Genomic DNA, 21604 nt, shown 5'->3' on the forward strand with positions numbered 1-21604 from the left:
ATGAGGAAGAAGAGGAGTGAAGACCCCTCTCCTTCTCCCATGTCTCCCTGAAGATACAGCCCAACAGTTTGGCCCTGTGATCCGCCCCCTCCCTACCCCCACATAGTCGCCCACACCCCTACCCCGATCACAGATTGTATTATTTGGTTTTTGTTTGATCTCTTGTGCTTTTCTATTGCAGGATTGAGCTGAATGTTAGAGTAGCATGGTGTGCGATGTATAGCTTAGGGAACCTTTGCTGTGTATTGTACTATCATGCTTTGTGTGACTGTAATTTATTGTACGACTTGTAATGACTGAACGGAAAATAAAGCTCTTTCAATCAAAAAAACTAAGGTGGTTCTCCCAGGGTGAGGATCATCCATTGCACTCCGGGCGTGCTGACCCCTGCGATTTCCCCAAATGCGGGAAACTTGACTGCATAATTTGTGGTAGTGGGGGACTGCGTTCGCGCTTTCCCCTGATTTTCTCTGGTCAAAAATAGTGCTCGTCTGTTGTGCCCTGGGTGGCTGCAGAAGTGGTGCGCCTGCTCCATCTTCTTCTTCTTCTCCTCCTCCTCCTCCACATTTTATCAGTCGAGTTTTCCTGCTGTGTTTGGGTGATCTTCAGGGCTGAGCACACCGTGGGGTGCGATGGTTGAGCCTCCGTGCGAGAATCGAGTGTGTGCGGGTGCTTTGCTTTCATTCATCCATGGGCCTGCGTCTCCCCCTTGTGGTCAATCTGCAGTGCCATCCATCGTGGTGCGTGCGTGCGTGCGTGCGTGCCTGCCTGCCTGTCTGCCTGCCTGCCTGCCTTTCAGCTTGACTTCCTAACCTCCTTTCCTGCCATCTCAAACTTGCAGCACTCACTGTAAACCTCCGCCCATGTGAGTGTACCCTGTACATTCACATTGGGGGGAGGGGGCAAACATCCAGCTGTTGCAAACTCCGAGCATGCCCTTTGGCTGTCCGTGCATGCTGGGAGTTGTAGTTTTGCAACAGCTGGAGGAACACTGGTTTGGAAACACTAAGTTAAGTAATAAACTTTCAAGTGTTTTGCAACCAAACTTAGTGTTTCCAAACCACTGTGCCTCCAGCTGTTGCAAAACTACAACTCCCAGCATGCATGGTCTGTCAGTGCATGCTGGGAGTTATAGTTTTGCAACAATTGCAACAGCTGAAGGCACTGAGGTAGGAAACGGACAATGTTTCCCAACTGGTGTGCCTCCAGTTGTTGCAAAACTACAACTCCCAGCATGCCCAGACTGCCAAGGCATGCTGGAAGTTGTAGTTCGGCAATATCTGAAGGATCAGATGTTGCCGAACTACAACTTCGAGCATGCTTGGGCAGTCTGGGCATGCTGGGAGTTGTAGTTTTGCAACATCTGGAGGTCCACAGTTTGGAGACCACTGTATAATGGTCTCCAATCTGTGCTCTTCCAGATGTTAGAGAACTACAACTCCCAGCATGCCTGGACAGACTGAGCATGCTGAGATTTGTAGTTTTGCAACATCTGGAAGAGCACAGATTGGAGACCATTATACAGTGGTCTCCAAACTGTGGACCTCCAGATGTTGCAAAACTACAACTCCCAGCATGCCCAGAAAGCCAAAGGCTGTCTGGGCATGCTGGGAGTTGCAGTTTTGAAACTCTCAGAGGCAGCAGTGAGATCGCTTTACGGCGATCTCACTGCTGCCAATGAAGATGCCGCACTGCTGCCGGAAACTCACCTCCGGGACGCAGCGCCGCCGGGACCGCACGGAGGACGCCGGGACCGCTCGGGACACCGCTCCGACGGGTAAGTGACGCCGGGGGACGGGTCAGGGAAACTTAGCAGAGCGGTGTGTGTCCCGATCCCCGTGATCGGGACTCACACACCGCGCTGTTAAGTATTCTGATAGCGAAACGCTGCTATCAGCTAGTCAGATTTGACCAGCTGATAGCAGCAATCGCTGGGGGGGGTGGGGGATGAAACCCCCCATGGTCGCACGGTAAGATGGCTGGCTATCAGTGATAGCCACCATCTTTCCGGGCGCTGCGGAATGCCGAGAGTAGCGGCAGTAATGTCCATGACGTACCTGTATGTCATGGGTCGGGAACACCTTGCCACCCATGACGTACAGGTATGTCATAGGTCGGGAAGGGGTTAAATCAAGGTGACACATTTTGTCAGGAAACCCGGCGGTGCAGTAGAAAGCAAGTTATCGTTTTTCAATGGTATTATAGAAAGTTAAAACTGATTTGATTCAAAGTGTAGGAAAATGATTCTCCTTTTTTGTTTGGATTGGAAATTCATGCAAGTTTTGTACAACTATAAAATTAATTGTACCAGATATTTTGTCAGCAAATGTAATTTGTACTAGCAGTTGATGCCACCAATTTCACAATCACGCGGGAACAGGCAAAGTTAATAATGTTTATTAAGAAAGATTTTTTTGTAACTAAACTAAAACATATCAGAAACAACAATACAATTGTACGTGCACTATGTTTAGCAGACTAGCATGGATCAACCTTAATGATATGAAATTAAACGGTAAAAATAAGAGAATAAGATTGACATACTTAAACAAATCCCAGGTTATGATACGGTGACAATGCTGGAACTCTGAGGGAATAGCCGTTCATATTTCCTGCAGCTCTAGATGCTGGTCCTCTCTCTCCTCTCCATTATGAACATTCCACTGCTCAATCTGAAAGTGGCCGATGAAATCCCCTATTGTCTTCCTACTTTCCTCCCATTTCCTGCCTCTGACCGTGCCAGAACAAGAAAAACAGTTTCTATGACCAGATAGAACTGGTCACTACCAGTTTCCAGGACTGTAGAAACTACTTTTTTCTTTATAAATAATCCTTCCAGAACTGGAGACTACCACCTATCACCTTAAGAACGACAAAGAAAACCAAAATATATGTGGCAAAAAGTGGAGAGAGAATAGTCTGAATTGAGTTGGGAAACTTTTGTGCTTTCCTCTCAGTCATTGAACTGAAGCCAGCCAGCCGTGAGTCTCTTCCAAACTTGACAACTCTGCATCTGTAGTGGCACAGTATTCTGAGTGCTTGCTACTTCTTGTGCTTTCAAGTTGTAGGCTGACCAATGTTGATGGGAACTCACTTGCTTCTTTAAACAATGCTTTGTGAAAGCAGCATGTGGCTCTAGACTCAGACCTTCCCCAAGGCTAGTTGAAGAGCAACTGCAGTGCTCTGTTAGGAACCTCAACACTGAGCTTCTCTCCACATGGCTACATAGCTTTCTCAATGACTATTTAAAGGTCATACCAAAAGGAGCTATTTAAATCAAGGTGACACATTTTGTCAGGAAACCCGGCGGTGCAGTAGAAAGCAAGTTATCGTTTTTCAATGGTATTATAGAAAGTAAAAACTGATTTGATTCAAAGTGTAGGAAAAGGATTCTCCTTTTTTGTTTGGATTGAAAATTCATGCAAGTTTTGTACAACTATAAAATTAATTGTACCAGATATTTTGTCAGCAAATGTAATTTGTACTAGCAGTTGATGCCACCAATTTCACAATCACGCGGGAACAGGCAAAGTTAATAATGTTTATTAAGAAAGATTTTTTTGTAACTAAACTAAAACATATCAGAAACAACAATACAATTGTACGTGCACTATGTTTAGCAGACTAGCATGGATCAACCTGAATGATATGAAATTAAACGGTAAAAATAAGAGAATAAGATTGACATACTTAAACAAATCCCAGGTTATGATACGGTGACAATGCTGGAACACTGAGGGAATAGCCGTTCATATTTCCTGCAGCTCTAGATGCTGGTCCTCTCTCTCCTCTCCATTATGAACATTCCACTGCTCAATCTGAAAGTGGCCGATGAAATCCCCTATTGTCTTCGTACTTTCCTCCCATTTCCTGCCTCTGACCGTGCCAGAACAAGAAAAACAGTTTCTATGACCAGATGGAACTGGTCACTACCAGTTTCCAGGACTGTAGAAACTACTTCTTTCTTTATAAATAATCCTTCCAGTACTGGAGACTACCACCTATCAACTTAAGAACGACAAAGAAAACCAAAAAATATGTGGCAAAAAGTGGAGAGAGAGTAGCCTGAATTGAGTTGGGAAACTTATGTGCTTTCCTCTCAGTCATTGAACTGAAGCCAGCCAGCTGTGAGTTTCTTCCAAACTTGACAACTCTGCATCTGTAGTGGCACAGTATTCTGAGTGCTTGCTACTTCTTGTGCTTTCAAGTTGTAGGCTGACCAATGTTGATGGGAACTCACTTGCTTCTTTAAACAATGCTTTGTGAAAGCAGCATGTGGCTCTAGACTCAGACCTTCCCCAAGGCTAGTTGAAGAGCAACTGCAGTGCTCTGTTAGGAACCTCAGCACTGAGCTTCTCTCCACATGGCTACATAGCTTTCTCAATGACTATTTAAAGGTCATACCGAAAGGCGCTATTTAAATCAAGGTGACACATTTTGTCAGGAAACCCGGCGGTGCAGTAGAAAGCAAGTTAGCGTTTTTCAATGGTATTATAGAAAGTTAAAACTGATTTGATTCAAAGTGTAGGAAAATGATTCTCCTTTTTTGTTTGGATTGGAAATTCATGCAAGTTTTGTACAACTATAAAATTAATTGTACCAGATATTTTGTCAGCAAATGTAATTTGTACTAGCAGTTGACGCCACCAATTTCACAATCACGCGGGAACAGGCAAAGTTAATAATGTTTATTAAGAAAGATTTTTTTGTAACTAAACTAAAACATATCAGAAACAACAATACAATGGTACGTGCACTATGTTTAGCAGACTAGCATGGATCAACCTGAATGATATGAAATTAAACGGTAAAAATAAGAGAATAAGATTGACATACTTAAACAAATCCCAGGTTATGATACGGTGACAATGCTGGAACACTGAGGGAATAGCCGTTCATATTTCCTGCAGCTCTAGATACTGGTCCTCTCTCTCCTCTCCATTATGAACATTCCACTGCTCAATCTGAAAGTGGCCGATGAAATCCCCTATTGTCTTCCTACTTTCCTCCCATTTCCTGCCTCTGACCGTGCCAGAACAAGAAAAACAGTTTATATGGCCATGCTTACAGTAGTGACCAGATAGAACTGGTCACTACCAGTTTCCAGGACTGTAGAAACTACTTCTTTCTTTATAAATAATCCTTCCAGAACTGGAGACTACCACCTATCAACTTAAGAACGACAAAGAAAACCAAAATATATGTGGCAAAAAGTGGAGAGAGAGTAGTCTGAATTGAGTTGGGAAACTTTTGTGCTTTCCTCTCAGTCATTGAACTGAAGCCAGCCAGCCGTGAGTCTCTTCCAAACTTGACAACTCTGCATCTGTAGTGGCACAGTATTCTGAGTGCTTGCTACTTCTTGTGCTTTCAAGTTGTAGGCTGACCGATGTTGATGGGAACTCACTTGCTTCTTTAAACAATGCTTTGTGAAAGCAGCATGTGGCTCTAGACTCAGACCTTCCCCAAGGCTAGTTGAAGAGCAACTGCAGTGCTCTGTTAGGAACCTCAGCACTGAGCTTCTCTCCACATGGCTACATAGCTTTCTCAATGACTATTTAAAGGTCATACCAAAAGGAGCTATTTAAATCAAGGTGACACATTTTGTCAGGAAACCCGGCGGTGCAGTAGAAAGCAAGTTATCGTTTTTCAATGGTATTATAGAAAGTTAAAACTGATTTGATTCAAAGTGTAGGAAAATGATTCTCCTTTTTTGTTTGGATTGGAAATTCATGCAAGTTTTGTACAACTATAAAATTAATTGTACCAGATATTTTGTCAGCAAATGTAATTTGTACTAGCAGTTGATGCCACCAATTTCACAATCACGCGGGAACAGGCAAAGTTAATAATGTTTATTAAGAAAGATTTTTTTGTAACTAAACTAAAACATATCAGAAACAACAATACAATGGTACGTGCACTATGTTTAGCAGACTAGCATGGATCAACCTGAATGATATGAAATTAAACGGTAAAAATAAGAGAATAAGATTGACATGCTTAAACAAATCCCAGGTTATGATACGGTGACAATGCTGGAACACTGAGGGAATAGCCGTTCATATTTCCTGCAGCTCTAGATGCTGGTCCTCTCTCTCCTCTCCATTATGAACATTCCACTGCTCAATCTGAAAGTGGCCGATGAAATCCCCTATTGTCTTCCTACTTTCCTCCCATTTCCTGCCTCTGACCGTGCCAGAACAAGAAAAACAGTTTCTATGACCAGATGGAACTGGTCACTACCAGTTTCCAGGACTGTAGAAACTACTTCTTTCTTTATAAATAATCCTTCCAGTACTGGAGACTACCACCTATCAACTTAAGAACGACAAAGAAAACCAAAATATATGTGGCAAAAAGTGGAGAGAGAGTAGTCTGAATTGAGTTGGGAAACTTATGTGCTTTCCTCTCAGTCATTGAACTGAAGCCAGCCAGCTGTGAGTTTCTTCCAAACTTGACAACTCTGCATCTGTAGTGGCACAGTATTCTGAGTGCTTGCTACTTCTTGTGCTTTCAAGTTGTAGGCTGACCAATGTTGATGGGAACTCACTTGCTTCTTTAAACAATGCTTTGTGAAAGCAGCATGTGGCTCTAGACTCAGACCTTCCCCAAGGCTAGTTGAAGAGCAACTGCAGTGCTCTGTTAGGAACCTCAGCACTGAGCTTCTCTCCACATGGCTACATAGCTTTCTCAATGACTATTTAAAGGTCATACCGAAAGGCGCTATTTAAATCAAGGTGACACATTTTGTCAGGAAACCCGGCGGTGCAGTAGAAAGCAAGTTAGCGTTTTTCAATGGTATTATAGAAAGTTAAAACTGATTTGATTCAAAGTGTAGGAAAATGATTCTCCTTTTTTGTTTGGATTGGAAATTCATGCAAGTTTTGTACAACTATAAAATTAATTGTACCAGATATTTTGTCAGCAAATGTAATTTGTACTAGCAGTTGACGCCACCAATTTCACAATCACGCGGGAACAGGCAAAGTTAATAATGTTTATTAAGAAAGATTTTTTTGTAACTAAACTAAAACATATCAGAAACAACAATACAATGGTACGTGCACTATGTTTAGCAGACTAGCATGGATCAACCTGAATGATATGAAATTAAACGGTAAAAATAAGAGAATAAGATTGACATACTTAAACAAATCCCAGGTTATGATACGGTGACAATGCTGGAACACTGAGGGAATAGCCGTTCATATTTCCTGCAGCTCTAGATACTGGTCTTCTCTCTCCTCTCCATTATGAACATTCCACTGCTCAATCTGAAAGTGGCCGATGAAATCCCCTATTGTCTTCCTACTTTCCTCCCATTTCCTGCCTCTGACCGTGCCAGAACAAGAAAAACAGTTTATATGGCCATGCTTACAGTAGTGACCAGATAGAACTGGTCACTACCAGTTTCCAGGACTGTAGAAACTACTTCTTTCTTTATAAATAATCCTTCCAGAACTGGAGACTACCACCTATCAACTTAAGAACGACAAAGAAAACCAAAATATATGTGGCAAAAAGTGGAGAGAGAGTAGTCTGAATTGAGTTGGGAAACTTTTGTGCTTTCCTCTCAGTCATTGAACTGAAGCCAGCCAGCCGTGAGTCTCTTCCAAACTTGACAACTCTGCATCTGCAGTGGCACAGTATTCTGAGTGCTTGCTACTTCTTGTGCTTTCAAGTTGTAGGCTGACCGATGTTGATGGGAACTCACTTGCTTCTTTAAACAATGCTTTGTGAAAGCAGCATGTGGCTCTAGACTCAGACCTTCCCCAAGGCTAGTTGAAGAGCAACTGCAGTGCTCTGTTAGGAACCTCAGCACTGAGCTTCTCTCCACATGGCTACATAGCTTTCTCAATGACTATTTAAAGGTCATACCAAAAGGAGCTATTTAAATCAAGGTGACACATTTTGTCAGGAAACCCGGCGGTGCAGTAGAAAGCAAGTTATCGTTTTTCAATGGTATTATAGAAAGTTAAAACTGATTTGATTCAAAGTGTAGGAAAATGATTCTCCTTTTTTGTTTGGATTGGAAATTCATGCAAGTTTTGTACAACTATAAAATTAATTGTACCAGATATTTTGTCAGCAAATGTAATTTGTACTAGCAGTTGATGCCACCAATTTCACAATCACGCGGGAACAGGCAAAGTTAATAATGTTTATTAAGAAAGATTTTTTTGTAACTAAACTAAAACATATCAGAAACAACAATACAATGGTACGTGCACTATGTTTAGCAGACTAGCATGGATCAACCTGAATGATATGAAATTAAACGGTAAAAATAAGAGAATAAGATTGACATGCTTAAACAAATCCCAGGTTATGATACGGTGACAATGCTGGAACACTGAGGGAATAGCCGTTCATATTTCCTGCAGCTCTAGATGCTGGTCCTCTCTCTCCTCTCCATTATGAACATTCCACTGCTCAATCTGAAAGTGGCCGATGAAATCCCCTATTGTCTTCCTACTTTCCTCCCATTTCCTGCCTCTGACCGTGCCAGAACAAGAAAAACAGTTTCTATGACCAGATGGAACTGGTCACTACCAGTTTCCAGGACTGTAGAAACTACTTCTTTCTTTATAAATAATCCTTCCAGTACTGGAGACTACCACCTATCAACTTAAGAACGACAAAGAAAACCAAAATATATGTGGCAAAAAGTGGAGAGAGAGTAGTCTGAATTGAGTTGGGAAACTTATGTGCTTTCCTCTCAGTCATTGAACTGAAGCCAGCCAGCTGTGAGTTTCTTCCAAACTTGACAACTCTGCATCTGTAGTGGCACAGTATTCTGAGCGCTTGCTACTTCTTGTGCTTTCAAGTTGTAGGCTGACCAATGTTGATGGGAACTCACTTGTTTCTTTAAACAATGCTTTGTGAAAGCAGCATGTGGCTCTAGACTCAGACCTTCCCCAAGGCTAGTTGAAGAGCAACTGCAGTGCTCTGTTAGGAACCTCAGCACTGAGCTTCTCTCCACATGGCTACATAGCTTTCTCAATGACTATTTAAAGGTCATACCGAAAGGCGCTATTTAAATCAAGGTGACACATTTTGTCAGGAAACCCGGCGGTGCAGTAGAAAGTAAGTTAGCGTTTTTCAATGGTATTATAGAAAGTTAAAACTGATTTGATTCAAAGTGTAGGAAAATGATTCTCCTTTTTTGTTTGGATTGGAAATTCATGCAAGTTTTGTACAACTATAAAATTAATTGTACCAGATATTTTTTCAGCAAATGTAATTTGTACTAGCAGTTGACGCCACCAATTTCACAATCACGCGGGAACCAGCAAAGTTAATAATGTTTATTAAGAAAGATTTTTTTGTAACTAAACTAAAACATATCAGAAACAACAATACAATGGTACGTGCACTATGTTTAGCAGACTAGCATGGATCAACCTGAATGATATGAAATTAAACGGTAAAAATAAGAGAATAAGATTGACATACTTAAACAAATCCCAGGTTATGATACGGTGACAATGCTGGAACACTGAGGGAATAGCCGTTCATATTTCCTGCAGCTCTAGATGCTGGTCCTCTCTCTCCTCTCCATTATGAACATTCCACTGCTCAATCTGAAAGTGGCCGATGAAATCCCCTATTGTCTTCCTACTTTCCTCCCATTTCCTGCCTCTGACCGTGCCAGAACAAGAAAAACAGTTTATATGACCATGCTTACAGTAGTGACCAGATAGAACTGGTCACTACCAGTTTCCAGGACTGTAGAAACTACTTCTTTCTTTATAAATAATCCTTCCAGTACTGGAGACTACCACCTATCAACTGAAGAACGACAAAGAAAACCAAAATATATGTGGCAAAAAGTGGAGAGAGAGTAGTCTGAATTGAGTTGGGAAACTTATGTGCTTTCCTCTCAGTCATTGAACTGAAGCCAGCCAGCCGTGAGTTTCTTCCAAACTTGACAACTCTGCATCTGTAGTGGCACAGTATTCTGAGTGCTTGCTACTTCTTGTGCTTTCAAGTTGTAGGCTGACCAATGTTGATGGGAACTCACTTGCTTCTTTAAACAATGCTTTGTGAAAGCAGCATGTGGCTCTAGACTCAGACCTTCCCCAAGGCTAGTTGAAGAGCAACTGCAGTGCTCCGTTAGGAACCTCAGCACTGAGCTTCTCTCCACACGGCTACATAGCTTTCTCAATGACTATTTAAAGGTCATACCGAAAGGCGCTATTTAAATCAAGGTGACACATTTTGTCAGGAAACCCGGCGGTGCAGTAGAAAGCAAGTTAGCGTTTTTCAATGGTATTATAGAAAGTTAAAACTGATTTGATTCAAAGTGTAGGAAAATGATTCTCCTTTTTTGTTTGGATTGGAAATTCATGCAAGTTTTGTACAACTATAAAATTAATTGTACCAGATATTTTGTCAGCAAATGTAATTTGTACTAGCAGTTGATGCCACCAATTTCACAATCACGCGGGAACCAGCAAAGTTAATAATGTTTATTAAGAAAGATTTTTTTGTAACTAAACTAAAACATATCAGAAACAACAATACAATGGTACGTGCACTATGTTTAGCAGACTAGCATGGATCAACCTGAATGATATGAAATTAAACGGTAAAAATAAGAGAATAAGATTGACATACTTAAACAAATCCCAGGTTATGATACGGTGACAATGCTGGAACTCTGAGGGAATAGCCGTTCATATTTCCTGCAGCTCTAGATGCTGGTCCTCTCTCTCCTCTCCATTATGAACATTCCACTGCTCAATCTGAAAGTGGTCGATGAAATCCCCTATTGTCTTCGTACTTTCCTCCCATTTCCTGCCTCTGACCGTGCCAGAACAAGAAAAACAGTTTCTATGACCAGATAGAACTGGTCACTACCAGTTTCCAGGACTGTAGAAACTACTTCTTTCTTTATAAATAATCCTTCCAGTACTGGAGACTACCACCTATCAACTTAAGAACGACAAAGAAAACCAAAATATATGTGGCAAAAAGTGGAGAGAGAGTAGTCTGAATTGAGTTGGGAAACTTTTGTGCTTTCCTCTCAGTCATTGAACTGAAGCCAGCCAGCCGTGAGTCTCTTCCAAACTTGACAACTCTGCATCTGTAGCGGCACAGTATTCTGAGTGCTTGCTACTTCTTGTGCTTTCAAGTTGTAGGCTGACCAATGTTGATGGGAACTCACTTGCTTCTTTAAACAATGCTTTGTGAAAGCAGCATGTGGCTCTAGACTCAGACCTTCCCCAAGGCTAGTTGAAGAGCAACTGCAGTGCTCTGTTAGGAACCTCAGCACTGAGCTTCTCTCCACATGGCTACATAGCTTTCTCAATGACTATTTAAAGGTCATACCGAAAGGAGCTATTTAAATCAAGGTGACACATTTTGTCAGGAAACCCGGCGGTGCAGTAGAAAGCAAGTTAGCGTTTTTCAATGGTATTATAGAAAGTTAAAACTGATTTGATTCAAAGTGTAGGAAAATGATTCTCCTTTTTTGTTTGGATTGGAAATTCATGCAAGTTTTGTACAACTATAAAATTAATTGTACCAGATATTTTGTCAGCAAATGTAATTTGTACTAGCAGTTGACGCCACCAATTTCACAATCACGCGGGAACAGGCAAAGTTAATAATGTTTATTAAGAAAGATTTTTTTGTAACTAAACTAAAACATATCAGAAACAACAATACAATGGTACGTGCACTATGTTTAGCAGACTAGCATGGATCAACCTGAATGATATGAAATTAAACGGTAAAAATAAGAGAATAAGATTGACATACTTAAACAAATCCCAGGTTATGATACGGTGACAATGCTGGAACACTGAGGGAATAGCCGTTCATATTTCCTGCAGCTCTAGATACTGGTCCTCTCTCTCCTCTCCATTATGAACATTCCACTGCTCAATCTGAAAGTGGCCGATGAAATCCCCTATTGTCTTCCTACTTTCCTCCCATTTCCTGCCTCTGACCGTGCCAGAACAAGAAAAACAGTTTCTATGACCAGATGGAACTGGTCACTACCAGTTTCCAGGACTGTAGAAACTACTTCTTTCTTTATAAATAATCCTTCCAGTACTGGAGACTACCACCTATCAACTTAAGAACGACAAAGAAAACCAAAATATATGTGGCAAAAAGTGGAGAGAGAGTAGTCTGAATTGAGTTGGGAAACTTATGTGCTTTCCTCTCAGTCATTGAACTGAAGCCAGCCAGCTGTGAGTTTCTTCCAAACTTGACAACTCTGCATCTGTAGTGGCACAGTATTCTGAGCGCTTGCTACTTCTTGTGCTTTCAAGTTGTAGGCTGACCAATGTTGATGGGAACTCACTTGTTTCTTTAAACAATGCTTTGTGAAAGCAGCATGTGGCTCTAGACTCAGACCTTCCCCAAGGCTAGTTGAAGAGCAACTGCAGTGCTCTGTTAGGAACCTCAGCACTGAGCTTCTCTCCACATGGCTACATAGCTTTCTCAATGACTATTTAAAGGTCATACCGAAAGGCGCTATTTAAATCAAGGTGACACATTTTGTCAGGAAACCCGGCGGTGCAGTAGAAAGCAAGTTAGCGTTTTTCAATGGTATTATAGAAAGTTAAAACTGATTTGATTCAAAGTGTAGGAAAATGATTCTCCTTTTTTGTTTGGATTGGAAATTCATGCAAGTTTTGTACAACTATAAAATTAATTGTACCAGATATTTTTTCAGCAAATGTAATTTGTACTAGCAGTTGACGCCACCAATTTCACAATCACGCGGGAACCAGCAAAGTTAATAATGTTTATTAAGAAAGATTTTTTTGTAACTAAACTAAAACATATCAGAAACAACAATACAATGGTACGTGCACTATGTTTAGCAGACTAGCATGGATCAACCTGAATGATATGAAATTAAACGGTAAAAATAAGAGAATAAGATTGACATACTTAAACAAATCCCAGGTTATGATACGGTGACAATGCTGGAACACTGAGGGAATAGCCGTTCATATTTCCTGCAGCTCTAGATGCTGGTCCTCTCTCTCCTCTCCATTATGAACATTCCACTGCTCAATCTGAAAGTGGCCGATGAAATCCCCTATTGTCTTCCTACTTTCCTCCCATTTCCTGCCTCTGACCGTGCCAGAACAAGAAAAACAGTTTATATGACCATGCTTACAGTAGTGACCAGATAGAACTGGTCACTACCAGTTTCCAGGACTGTAGAAACTACTTCTTTCTTTATAAATAATCCTTCCAGTACTGGAGACTACCACCTATCAACTTAAGAACGACAAAGAAAACCAAAATATATGTGGCAAAAAGTGGAGAGAGAGTAGTCTGAATTGAGTTGGGAAACTTATGTGCTTTCCTCTCAGTCATTGAACTGAAGCCAGCCAGCCGTGAGTCTCTTCCAAACTTGACAACTCTGCATCTGTAGTGGCACAGTATTCTGAGTGCTTGCTACTTCTTGTGCTTTCAAGTTGTAGGCTGACCAATGTTGATGGGAACTCACTTGCTTCTTTAAACAATGCTTTGTGAAAGCAGCATGTGGCTCTAGACTCAGACCTTCCCCAAGGCTAGTTGAAGAGCAACTGCAGTGCTCCGTTAGGAACCTCAGCACTGAGATTCTCTCCACATGGCTACATAGCTTTCTCAATGACTATTTAAAGGTCATACCAAAAGGAGCTATTTAAATCAAGGTGACACATTTTGTCAGGAAACCCGGCGGTGCAGTAGAAAGCAAGTTATCGTTTTTCAATGGTATTATAGAAAGTTAAAACTGATTTGATTCAAAGTGTAGCAAAATGATTCTCCTTTTTTGTTTGGATTGGAAATTCATGCAAGTTTTGTACAACTATAAAATTAATTGTACCAGATATTTTGTCAGCAAATGTAATTTGTACTAGCAGTTGATGCCACCAATTTCACAATCACGCGGGAACAGGCAAAGTTAATAATGTTTATTAAGAAAGATTTTTTTGTAACTAAACTAAAACATATCAGAAACAACAATACAATGGTACGTGCACTATGTTTAGCAGACTAGCATGGATCAACCTTAATGATATGAAATTAAACGGTAAAAATAAGAGAATAAGATTGACATACTTAAACAAATCCCAGGTTATGATACGGTGACAATGCTGGAACTCTGAGGGAATAGCCGTTCATATTTCCTGCAGCTCTAGATGCTGGTCCTCTCTCTCCTCTCCATTATGAACATTCCACTGCTCAATCTGAAAGTGGCCGATGAAATCCCCTATTGTCTTCCTACTTTCCTCCCATTTCCTGCCTCTGACCGTGCCAGAACAAGAAAAACTGTTTCTATGACCAGATAGAACTGGTCACTACCAGTTTCCAGGACTGTAGAAACTACTTCTTTCTTTATAAATAATCCTTCCAGTACTGGAGACTACCACCTATCAACTTAAGAACGACAAAGAAAACCAAAATATATGTGGCAAAAAGTGGAGAGAGAGTAGTCTGAATTGAGTTGGGAAACTTATGTGCTTTCCTCTCAGTCATTGAACTGAAGCCAGCCAGCCGTGAGTTTCTTCCAAACTTGACAACTCTGCATCTGTAGTGGCACAGTAAACTGAGTGCTTGCTACTTCTTGTGCTTTCAAGTTGTAGGCTGACCAATGTTGATGGGAACTCACTTGCTTCTTTAAACAATGCTTTGTGAAAGCAGCATGTGGCTCTAGACTCAGACCTTCCCCAAGGCTAGTTGAAGAGCAACTGCAGTGCTCTGTTAGGAACCTCAGCACTGAGCTTCTCTCCACATGGCTACATAGCTTTCTCAATGACTATTTAAAGGTCATACCGAAAGGAGCTATTTAAATCAAGGTGACACATTTTGTCAGGAAACCCGGCGGTGCAGTAGAAAGCAAGTTAGCGTTTTTCAATGGTATTATAGAAAGTTAAAACTGATTTGATTCAAAGTGTAGGAAAATGATTCTCCTTTTTTGTTTGGATTGGAAATTCATGCAAGTTTTGTACAACTATAAAATTAATTGTACCAGATATTTTGTCAGCAAATGTAATTTGTACTAGCAGTTGACGCCACCAATTTCACAATCACGCGGGAACAGGCAAAGTTAATAATGTTTATTAAGAAAGATTTTTTTGTAACTAAACTAAAACATATCAGAAACAACAATACAATGGTACGTGCACTATGTTTAGCAGACTAGCATGGATCAACCTGAATGATATGAAATTAAACGGTAAAAATAAGAGAATAAGATTGACATACTTAAACAAATCCCAGGTTATGATACGGTGACAATGCTGGAACACTGAGGGAATAGCCGTTCATATTTCCTGCAGCTCTAGATACTGGTCCTCTCTCTCCTCTCCATTATGAACATTCCACTGCTCAATCTGAAAGTGGCCGATGAAATCCCCTATTGTCTTCCTACTTTCCTCCCATTTCCTGCCTCTGACCGTGCCAGAACAAGAAAAACAGTTTATATGGCCATGCTTACAGTAGTGACCAGATAGAACTGGTCACTACCAGTTTCCAGGACTGTAGAAACTACTTCTTTCTTTATAAATAATCCTTCCAGAACTGGAGACTACCACCTATCAACTTAAGAACGACAAAGAAAACCAAAATATATGTGGCAAAAAGTGGAGAGAGAGTAGTCTGAATTGAGTTGGGAAACTTTTGTGCTTTCCTCTCAGTCATTGAACTGAAGCCAGCCAGCCGTGAGTCTCTTCCAAACTTGACAACTCTGCATCTGTAGTGGCACAGTATTCTGAGTGCTTGCTACTTCTTGTGCTTTCAAGTTGTAGGCTGACCGATGTTGATGGGAACTCACTTGCTTCTTTAAACAATGCTTTGTGAAAGCAGCATGTGGCTCTAGACTCAGACCTTCCCCAAGGCTAGTTGAAGAGCAACTGCAGTGCTCTGTTAGGAACCTCAGCACTGAGCTTCTCTCCACATGGCTACATAGCTTTCTCAATGACTATTTAAAGGTCATACCAAAAGGAGCTATTTAAATCAAGGTGACACATTTTGTCAGGAAACCCGGCGGTGCAGTAGAAAGCAAGTTATCGTTTTTCAATGGTATTATAGAAAGTTAAAACTGATTTGATTCAAAGTGTAGGAAAATGATTCTCCTTTTTTGTTTGGATTGGAAATTCATGCAAGTTTTGTACAACTATAAAATTAATTGTACCAGATATTTTGTCAGCAAATGTAATTTGTACTAGCAGTTGATGCCACCAATTTCACAATCACGCGGGAACAGGCAAAGTTAATAATGTTTATTAAGAAAGATTTTTTTGTAACTAAACTAAAACATATCAGAAACAACAATACAATGGTACGTGCACTATGTTTAGCAGACTAGCATGGATCAACCTGAATGATATGAAATTAAACGGTAAAAATAAGAGAATAAGATTGACATGCTTAAACAAATCCCAGGTTATGATACGGTGACAATGCTGGAACACTGAGGGAATAGCCGTTCATATTTCCTGCAGCTCTAGATGCTGGTCCTCTCTCTCCTCTCCATTATGAACATTCCACTGCTCAATCTGAAAGTGGCCGATGAAATCCCCTATTGTCTTCCTACTTTCCTCCCATTTCCTGCCTCTGACCGTGCCAGAACAAGAAAAACAGTTTCTATGACCAGATGGAACTGGTCACTACCAGTTTCCAGGACTGTAGAAACTACTTCTTTCTTTATAAATAATCCTTCCAGTACTGGAGACTACCACCTATCAACTTAAGAACGACAAAGAAAACCAAAATATATGTGGCAAAAAGTGGAGAGAGAGTAGTCTGAATTGAGTTGGGAAACTTATGTGCTTTCCTCTCAGTCATTGAACTGAAGCCAGCCAGCTGTGAGTTTCTTCCAAACTTGACAACTCTGCATCTGTAGTGGCACAGTATTCTGAGCGCTTGCTACTTCTTGTGCTTTCAAGTTGTAGGCTGACCAATGTTGATGGGAACTCACTTGTTTCTTTAAACAATGCTTTGTGAAAGCAGCATGTGGCTCTAGACTCAGACCTTCCCCAAGGCTAGTTGAAGAGCAACTGCAGTGCTCTGTTAGGAACCTCAGCACTGAGCTTCTCTCCACATGGCTACATAGCTTTCTCAATGACTATTTAAAGGTCATACCGAAAGGCGCTATTTAAATCAAGGTGACACATTTTGTCAGGAAACCCGGCGGTGCAGTAGAAAGCAAGTTAGCGTTTTTCAATGGTATTATAGAAAGTTAAAACTGATTTGATTCAAAGTGTAGGAAAATGATTCTCCTTTTTTGTTTGGATTGGAAATTCATGCAAGTTTTGTACAACTATAAAATTAATTGTACCAGATATTTTTTCAGCAAATGTAATTTGTACTAGCAGTTGACGCCACCAATTTCACAATCACGCGGGAACCAGCAAAGTTAATAATGTTTATTAAGAAAGATTTTTTTGTAACTAAACTAAAACATATCAGAAACAACAATACAATGGTACGTGCACTATGTTTAGCAGACTAGCATGGATCAACCTGAATGATATGAAATTAAACGGTAAAAATAAGAGAATAAGATTGACATACTTAAACAAATCCCAGGTTATGATACGGTGACAATGCTGGAACACTGAGGGAATAGCCGTTCATATTTCCTGCAGCTCTAGATGCTGGTCCTCTCTCTCCTCTCCATTATGAACATTCCACTGCTCAATCTGAAAGTGGCCGATGAAATCCCCTATTGTCTTCCTACTTTCCTCCCATTTCCTGCCTCTGACCGTGCCAGAACAAGAAAAACAGTTTATATGACCATGCTTACAGTAGTGACCAGATAGAACTGGTCACTACCAGTTTCCAGGACTGTAGAAACTACTTCTTTCTTTATAAATAATCCTTCCAGTACTGGAGACTACCACCTATCAACTTAAGAACGACAAAGAAAACCAAAATATATGTGGCAAAAAGTGGAGAGAGAGTAGTCTGAATTGAGTTGGGAAACTTATGTGCTTTCCTCTCAGTCATTGAACTGAAGCCAGCCAGCCGTGAGTTTCTTCCAAACTTGACAACTCTGCATCTGTAGTGGCACAGTATTCTGAGTGCTTGCTACTTCTTGTGCTTTCAAGTTGTAGGCTGACCAATGTTGATGAGAACTCACTTGCTTCTTTAAACAATGCTTTGTGAAAGCAGCATGTGGCTCTAGACTCAGACCTTCCCCAAGGCTAGTTGAAGAGCAACTGCAGTGCTCCGTTAGGAACCTCAGCACTGAGATTCTCTCCACATGGCTACATAGCTTTCTCAATGACTATTTAAAGGTCATACCAAAAGGAGCTATTTAAATCAAGGTGACACATTTTGTCAGGAAACCCGGCGGTGCAGTAGAAAGCAAGTTATCGTTTTTCAATGGTATTATAGAAAGTTAAAACTGATTTGATTCAAAGTGTAGCAAAATGATTCTCCTTTTTTGTTTGGATTGGAAATTCATGCAAGTTTTGTACAACTATAAAATTAATTGTACCAGATATTTTGTCAGCAAATGTAATTTGTACTAGCAGTTGATGCCACCAATTTCACAATCACGCGGGAACAGGCAAAGTTAATAATGTTTATTAAGAAAGATTTTTTTGTAACTAAACTAAAACATATCAGAAACAACAATACAATGGTACGTGCACTATGTTTAGCAGACTAGCATGGATCAACCTTAATGATATGAAATTAAACGGTAAAAATAAGAGAATAAGATTGACATACTTAAACAAATCCCAGGTTATGATACGGTGACAATGCTGGAACTCTGAGGGAATAGCCGTTCATATTTCCTGCAGCTCTAGATGCTGGTCCTCTCTCTCCTCTCCATTATGAACATTCCACTGCTCAATCTGAAAGTGGCCGATGAAATCCCCTATTGTCTTCCTACTTTCCTCCCATTTCCTGCCTCTGACCGTGCCAGAACAAGAAAAACTGTTTCTATGACCAGATAGAACTGGTCACTACCAGTTTCCAGGACTGTAGAAACTACTTCTTTCTTTATAAATAATCCTTCCAGTACTGGAGACTACCACCTATCAACTTAAGAACGACAAAGAAAACCAAAATATATGTGGCAAAAAGTGGAGAGAGTAGTCTGAATTGAGTTGGGAAACTTATGTGCTTTCCTCTCAGTCATTGAACTGAAGCCAGCCAGCCGTGAGTTTCTTCCAAACTTGACAACTCTGCATCTGTAGTGGCACAGTAAACTGAGTGCTTGCTACTTCTTGTGCTTTCAAGTTGTAGGCTGACCAATGTTGATGGGAACTCACTTGCTTCTTTAAACAATGCTTTGTGAAAGCAGCATGTGGCTCTAGACTCAGACCTTCCCCAAGGCTAGTTGAAGAGCAACTGCAGTGCTCTGTTAGGAACCTCAGCACTGAGCTTCTCTCCACATGGCTACATAGCTTTCTCAATGACTATTTAAAGGTCATACCGAAAGGAGCTATTTAAATCAAGGTGACACATTTTGTCAGGAAACCCGGCGGTGCAGTAGAAAGCAAGTTAGCGTTTTTCAATGGTATTATAGAAAGTTAAAACTGATTTGATTCAAAGTGTAGGAAAATGATTCTCCTTTTTTGTTTGGATTGGAAATTCATGCAAGTTTTGTACAACTATAAAATTAATTGTACCAGATATTTTGTCAGCAAATGTAATTTGTACTAGCAGTTGACGCCACCAATTTCACAATCACGCGGGAACAGGCAAAGTTAATAATGTTTATTAAGAAAGATTTTTTTGTAACTAAACTAAAACATATCAGAAACAACAATACAATGGTACGTGCACTATGTTTAGCAGACTAGCATGGATCAACCTGAATGATATGAAATTAAACGGTAAAAATAAGAGAATAAGATTGACATACTTAAACAAATCCCAGGTTATGATACGGTGACAATGCTGGAACACTGAGGGAATAGCCGTTCATATTTCCTGCAGCTCTAGATACTGGTCCTCTCTCTCCTCTCCATTATGAACATTCCACTGCTCAATCTGAAAGTGGCCGATGAAATCCCCTATTGTCTTCCTACTTTCCTCCCATTTCCTGCCTCTGACCGTGCCAGAACAAGAAAAACAGTTTATATGGCCATGCTTACAGTAGTGACCAGATAGAACTGGTCACTACCAGTTTCCAGGACTGTAGAAACTACTTCTTTCTTTATAAATAATCCTTCCAGAACTGGAGACTACCACCTATCAACTTAAGAACGACAAAGAAAACCAAAATATATGTGGCAAAAAGTGGAGAGAGAGTAGTCTGAATTGAGTTGGGAAACTTTTGTGCTTTCCTCTCAGTCATTGAACTGAAGCCAGCCAGCCGTGAGTCTCTTCCAAACTTGACAACTCTGCATCTGTAGTGGCACAGTATTCTGAGTGCTTGCTACTTCTTGTGCTTTCAAGTTGTAGGCTGACCGATGTTGATGGGAACTCACTTGCTTCTTTAAACAATGCTTTGTGAAAGCAGCATGTGGCTCTAGACTCAGACCTTCCCCAAGGCTAGTTGAAGAGCAACTGCAGTGCTCTGTTAGGAACCTCAGCACTGAGCTTCTCTCCACATGGCTACATAGCTTTCTCAATGACTATTTAAAGGTCATACCAAAAGGAGCTATTTAAATCAAGGTGACACATTTTGTCAGGAAACCCGGCGGTGCAGTAGAAAGCAAGTTATCGTTTTTCAATTGTATTATAGAAAGTTAAAACTGATTTGATTCAAAGTGTAGGAAAATGATTCTCCTTTTTTGTTTGGATTGGAAATTCATGCAAGTTTTGTACAACTATAAAATTAATTGTACCAGATATTTTGTCAGCAAATGTAATTTGTACTAGCAGTTGATGCCACCAATTTCACAATCACGCGGGAACAGGCAAAGTTAATAATGTTTATTAAGAAAGATTTTTTTGTAACTAAACTAAAACATATCAGAAACAACAATACAATGGTACGTGCACTATGTTTAGCAGACTAGCATGGATCAACCTGAATGATATGAAATTAAACGGTAAAAATAAGAGAATAAGATTGACATGCTTAAACAAATCCCAGGTTATGATACGGTGACAATGCTGGAACACTGAGGGAATAGCCGTTCATATTTCCTGCAGCTCTAGATGCTGGTCCTCTCTCTCCTCTCCATTATGAACATTCCACTGCTCAATCTGAAAGTGGCCGATGAAATCCCCTATTGTCTTCCTACTTTCCTCCCATTTCCTGCCTCTGATCGTGCCAGAACAAGAAAAACAGTTTCTATGACCAGATGGAACTGGTCACTACCAGTTTCCAGGACTGTAGAAACTACTTCTTTCTTTATAAATAATCCTTCCAGTACTGGAGACTACCACCTATCAACTTAAGAACGACAAAGAAAACCAAAATATATGTGGCAAAAAGTGGAGAGAGAGTAGTCTGAATTGAGTTGGGAAACTTATGTGCTTTCCTCTCAGTCATTGAACTGAAGCCAGCCAGCTGTGAGTTTCTTCCAAACTTGACAACTCTGCATCTGTAGTGGCACAGTATTCTGAGCGCTTGCTACTTCTTGTGCTTTCAAGTTGTAGGCTGACCAATGTTGATGGGAACTCACTTGTTTCTTTAAACAATGCTTTGTGAAAGCAGCATGTGGCTCTAGACTCA

The 21604-nt window shown here is 40.5% G+C and overlaps 1 pseudogene; it reads left to right on the plus strand.

The window, feature by feature from the left end:
* Window positions 1-328: 328 nt before the first annotated feature.
* LOC130337276 (U1 spliceosomal RNA) lies at window positions 329-463 on the plus strand (annotated as a pseudogene).
* Window positions 464-21604: the final 21141 nt, after the last annotated feature.

This window comes from Hyla sarda, chromosome 1, assembly GCF_029499605.1.
Source record: "Hyla sarda isolate aHylSar1 chromosome 1, aHylSar1.hap1, whole genome shotgun sequence".
Taxonomy (NCBI): Eukaryota; Metazoa; Chordata; class Amphibia; order Anura; family Hylidae; genus Hyla; species Hyla sarda.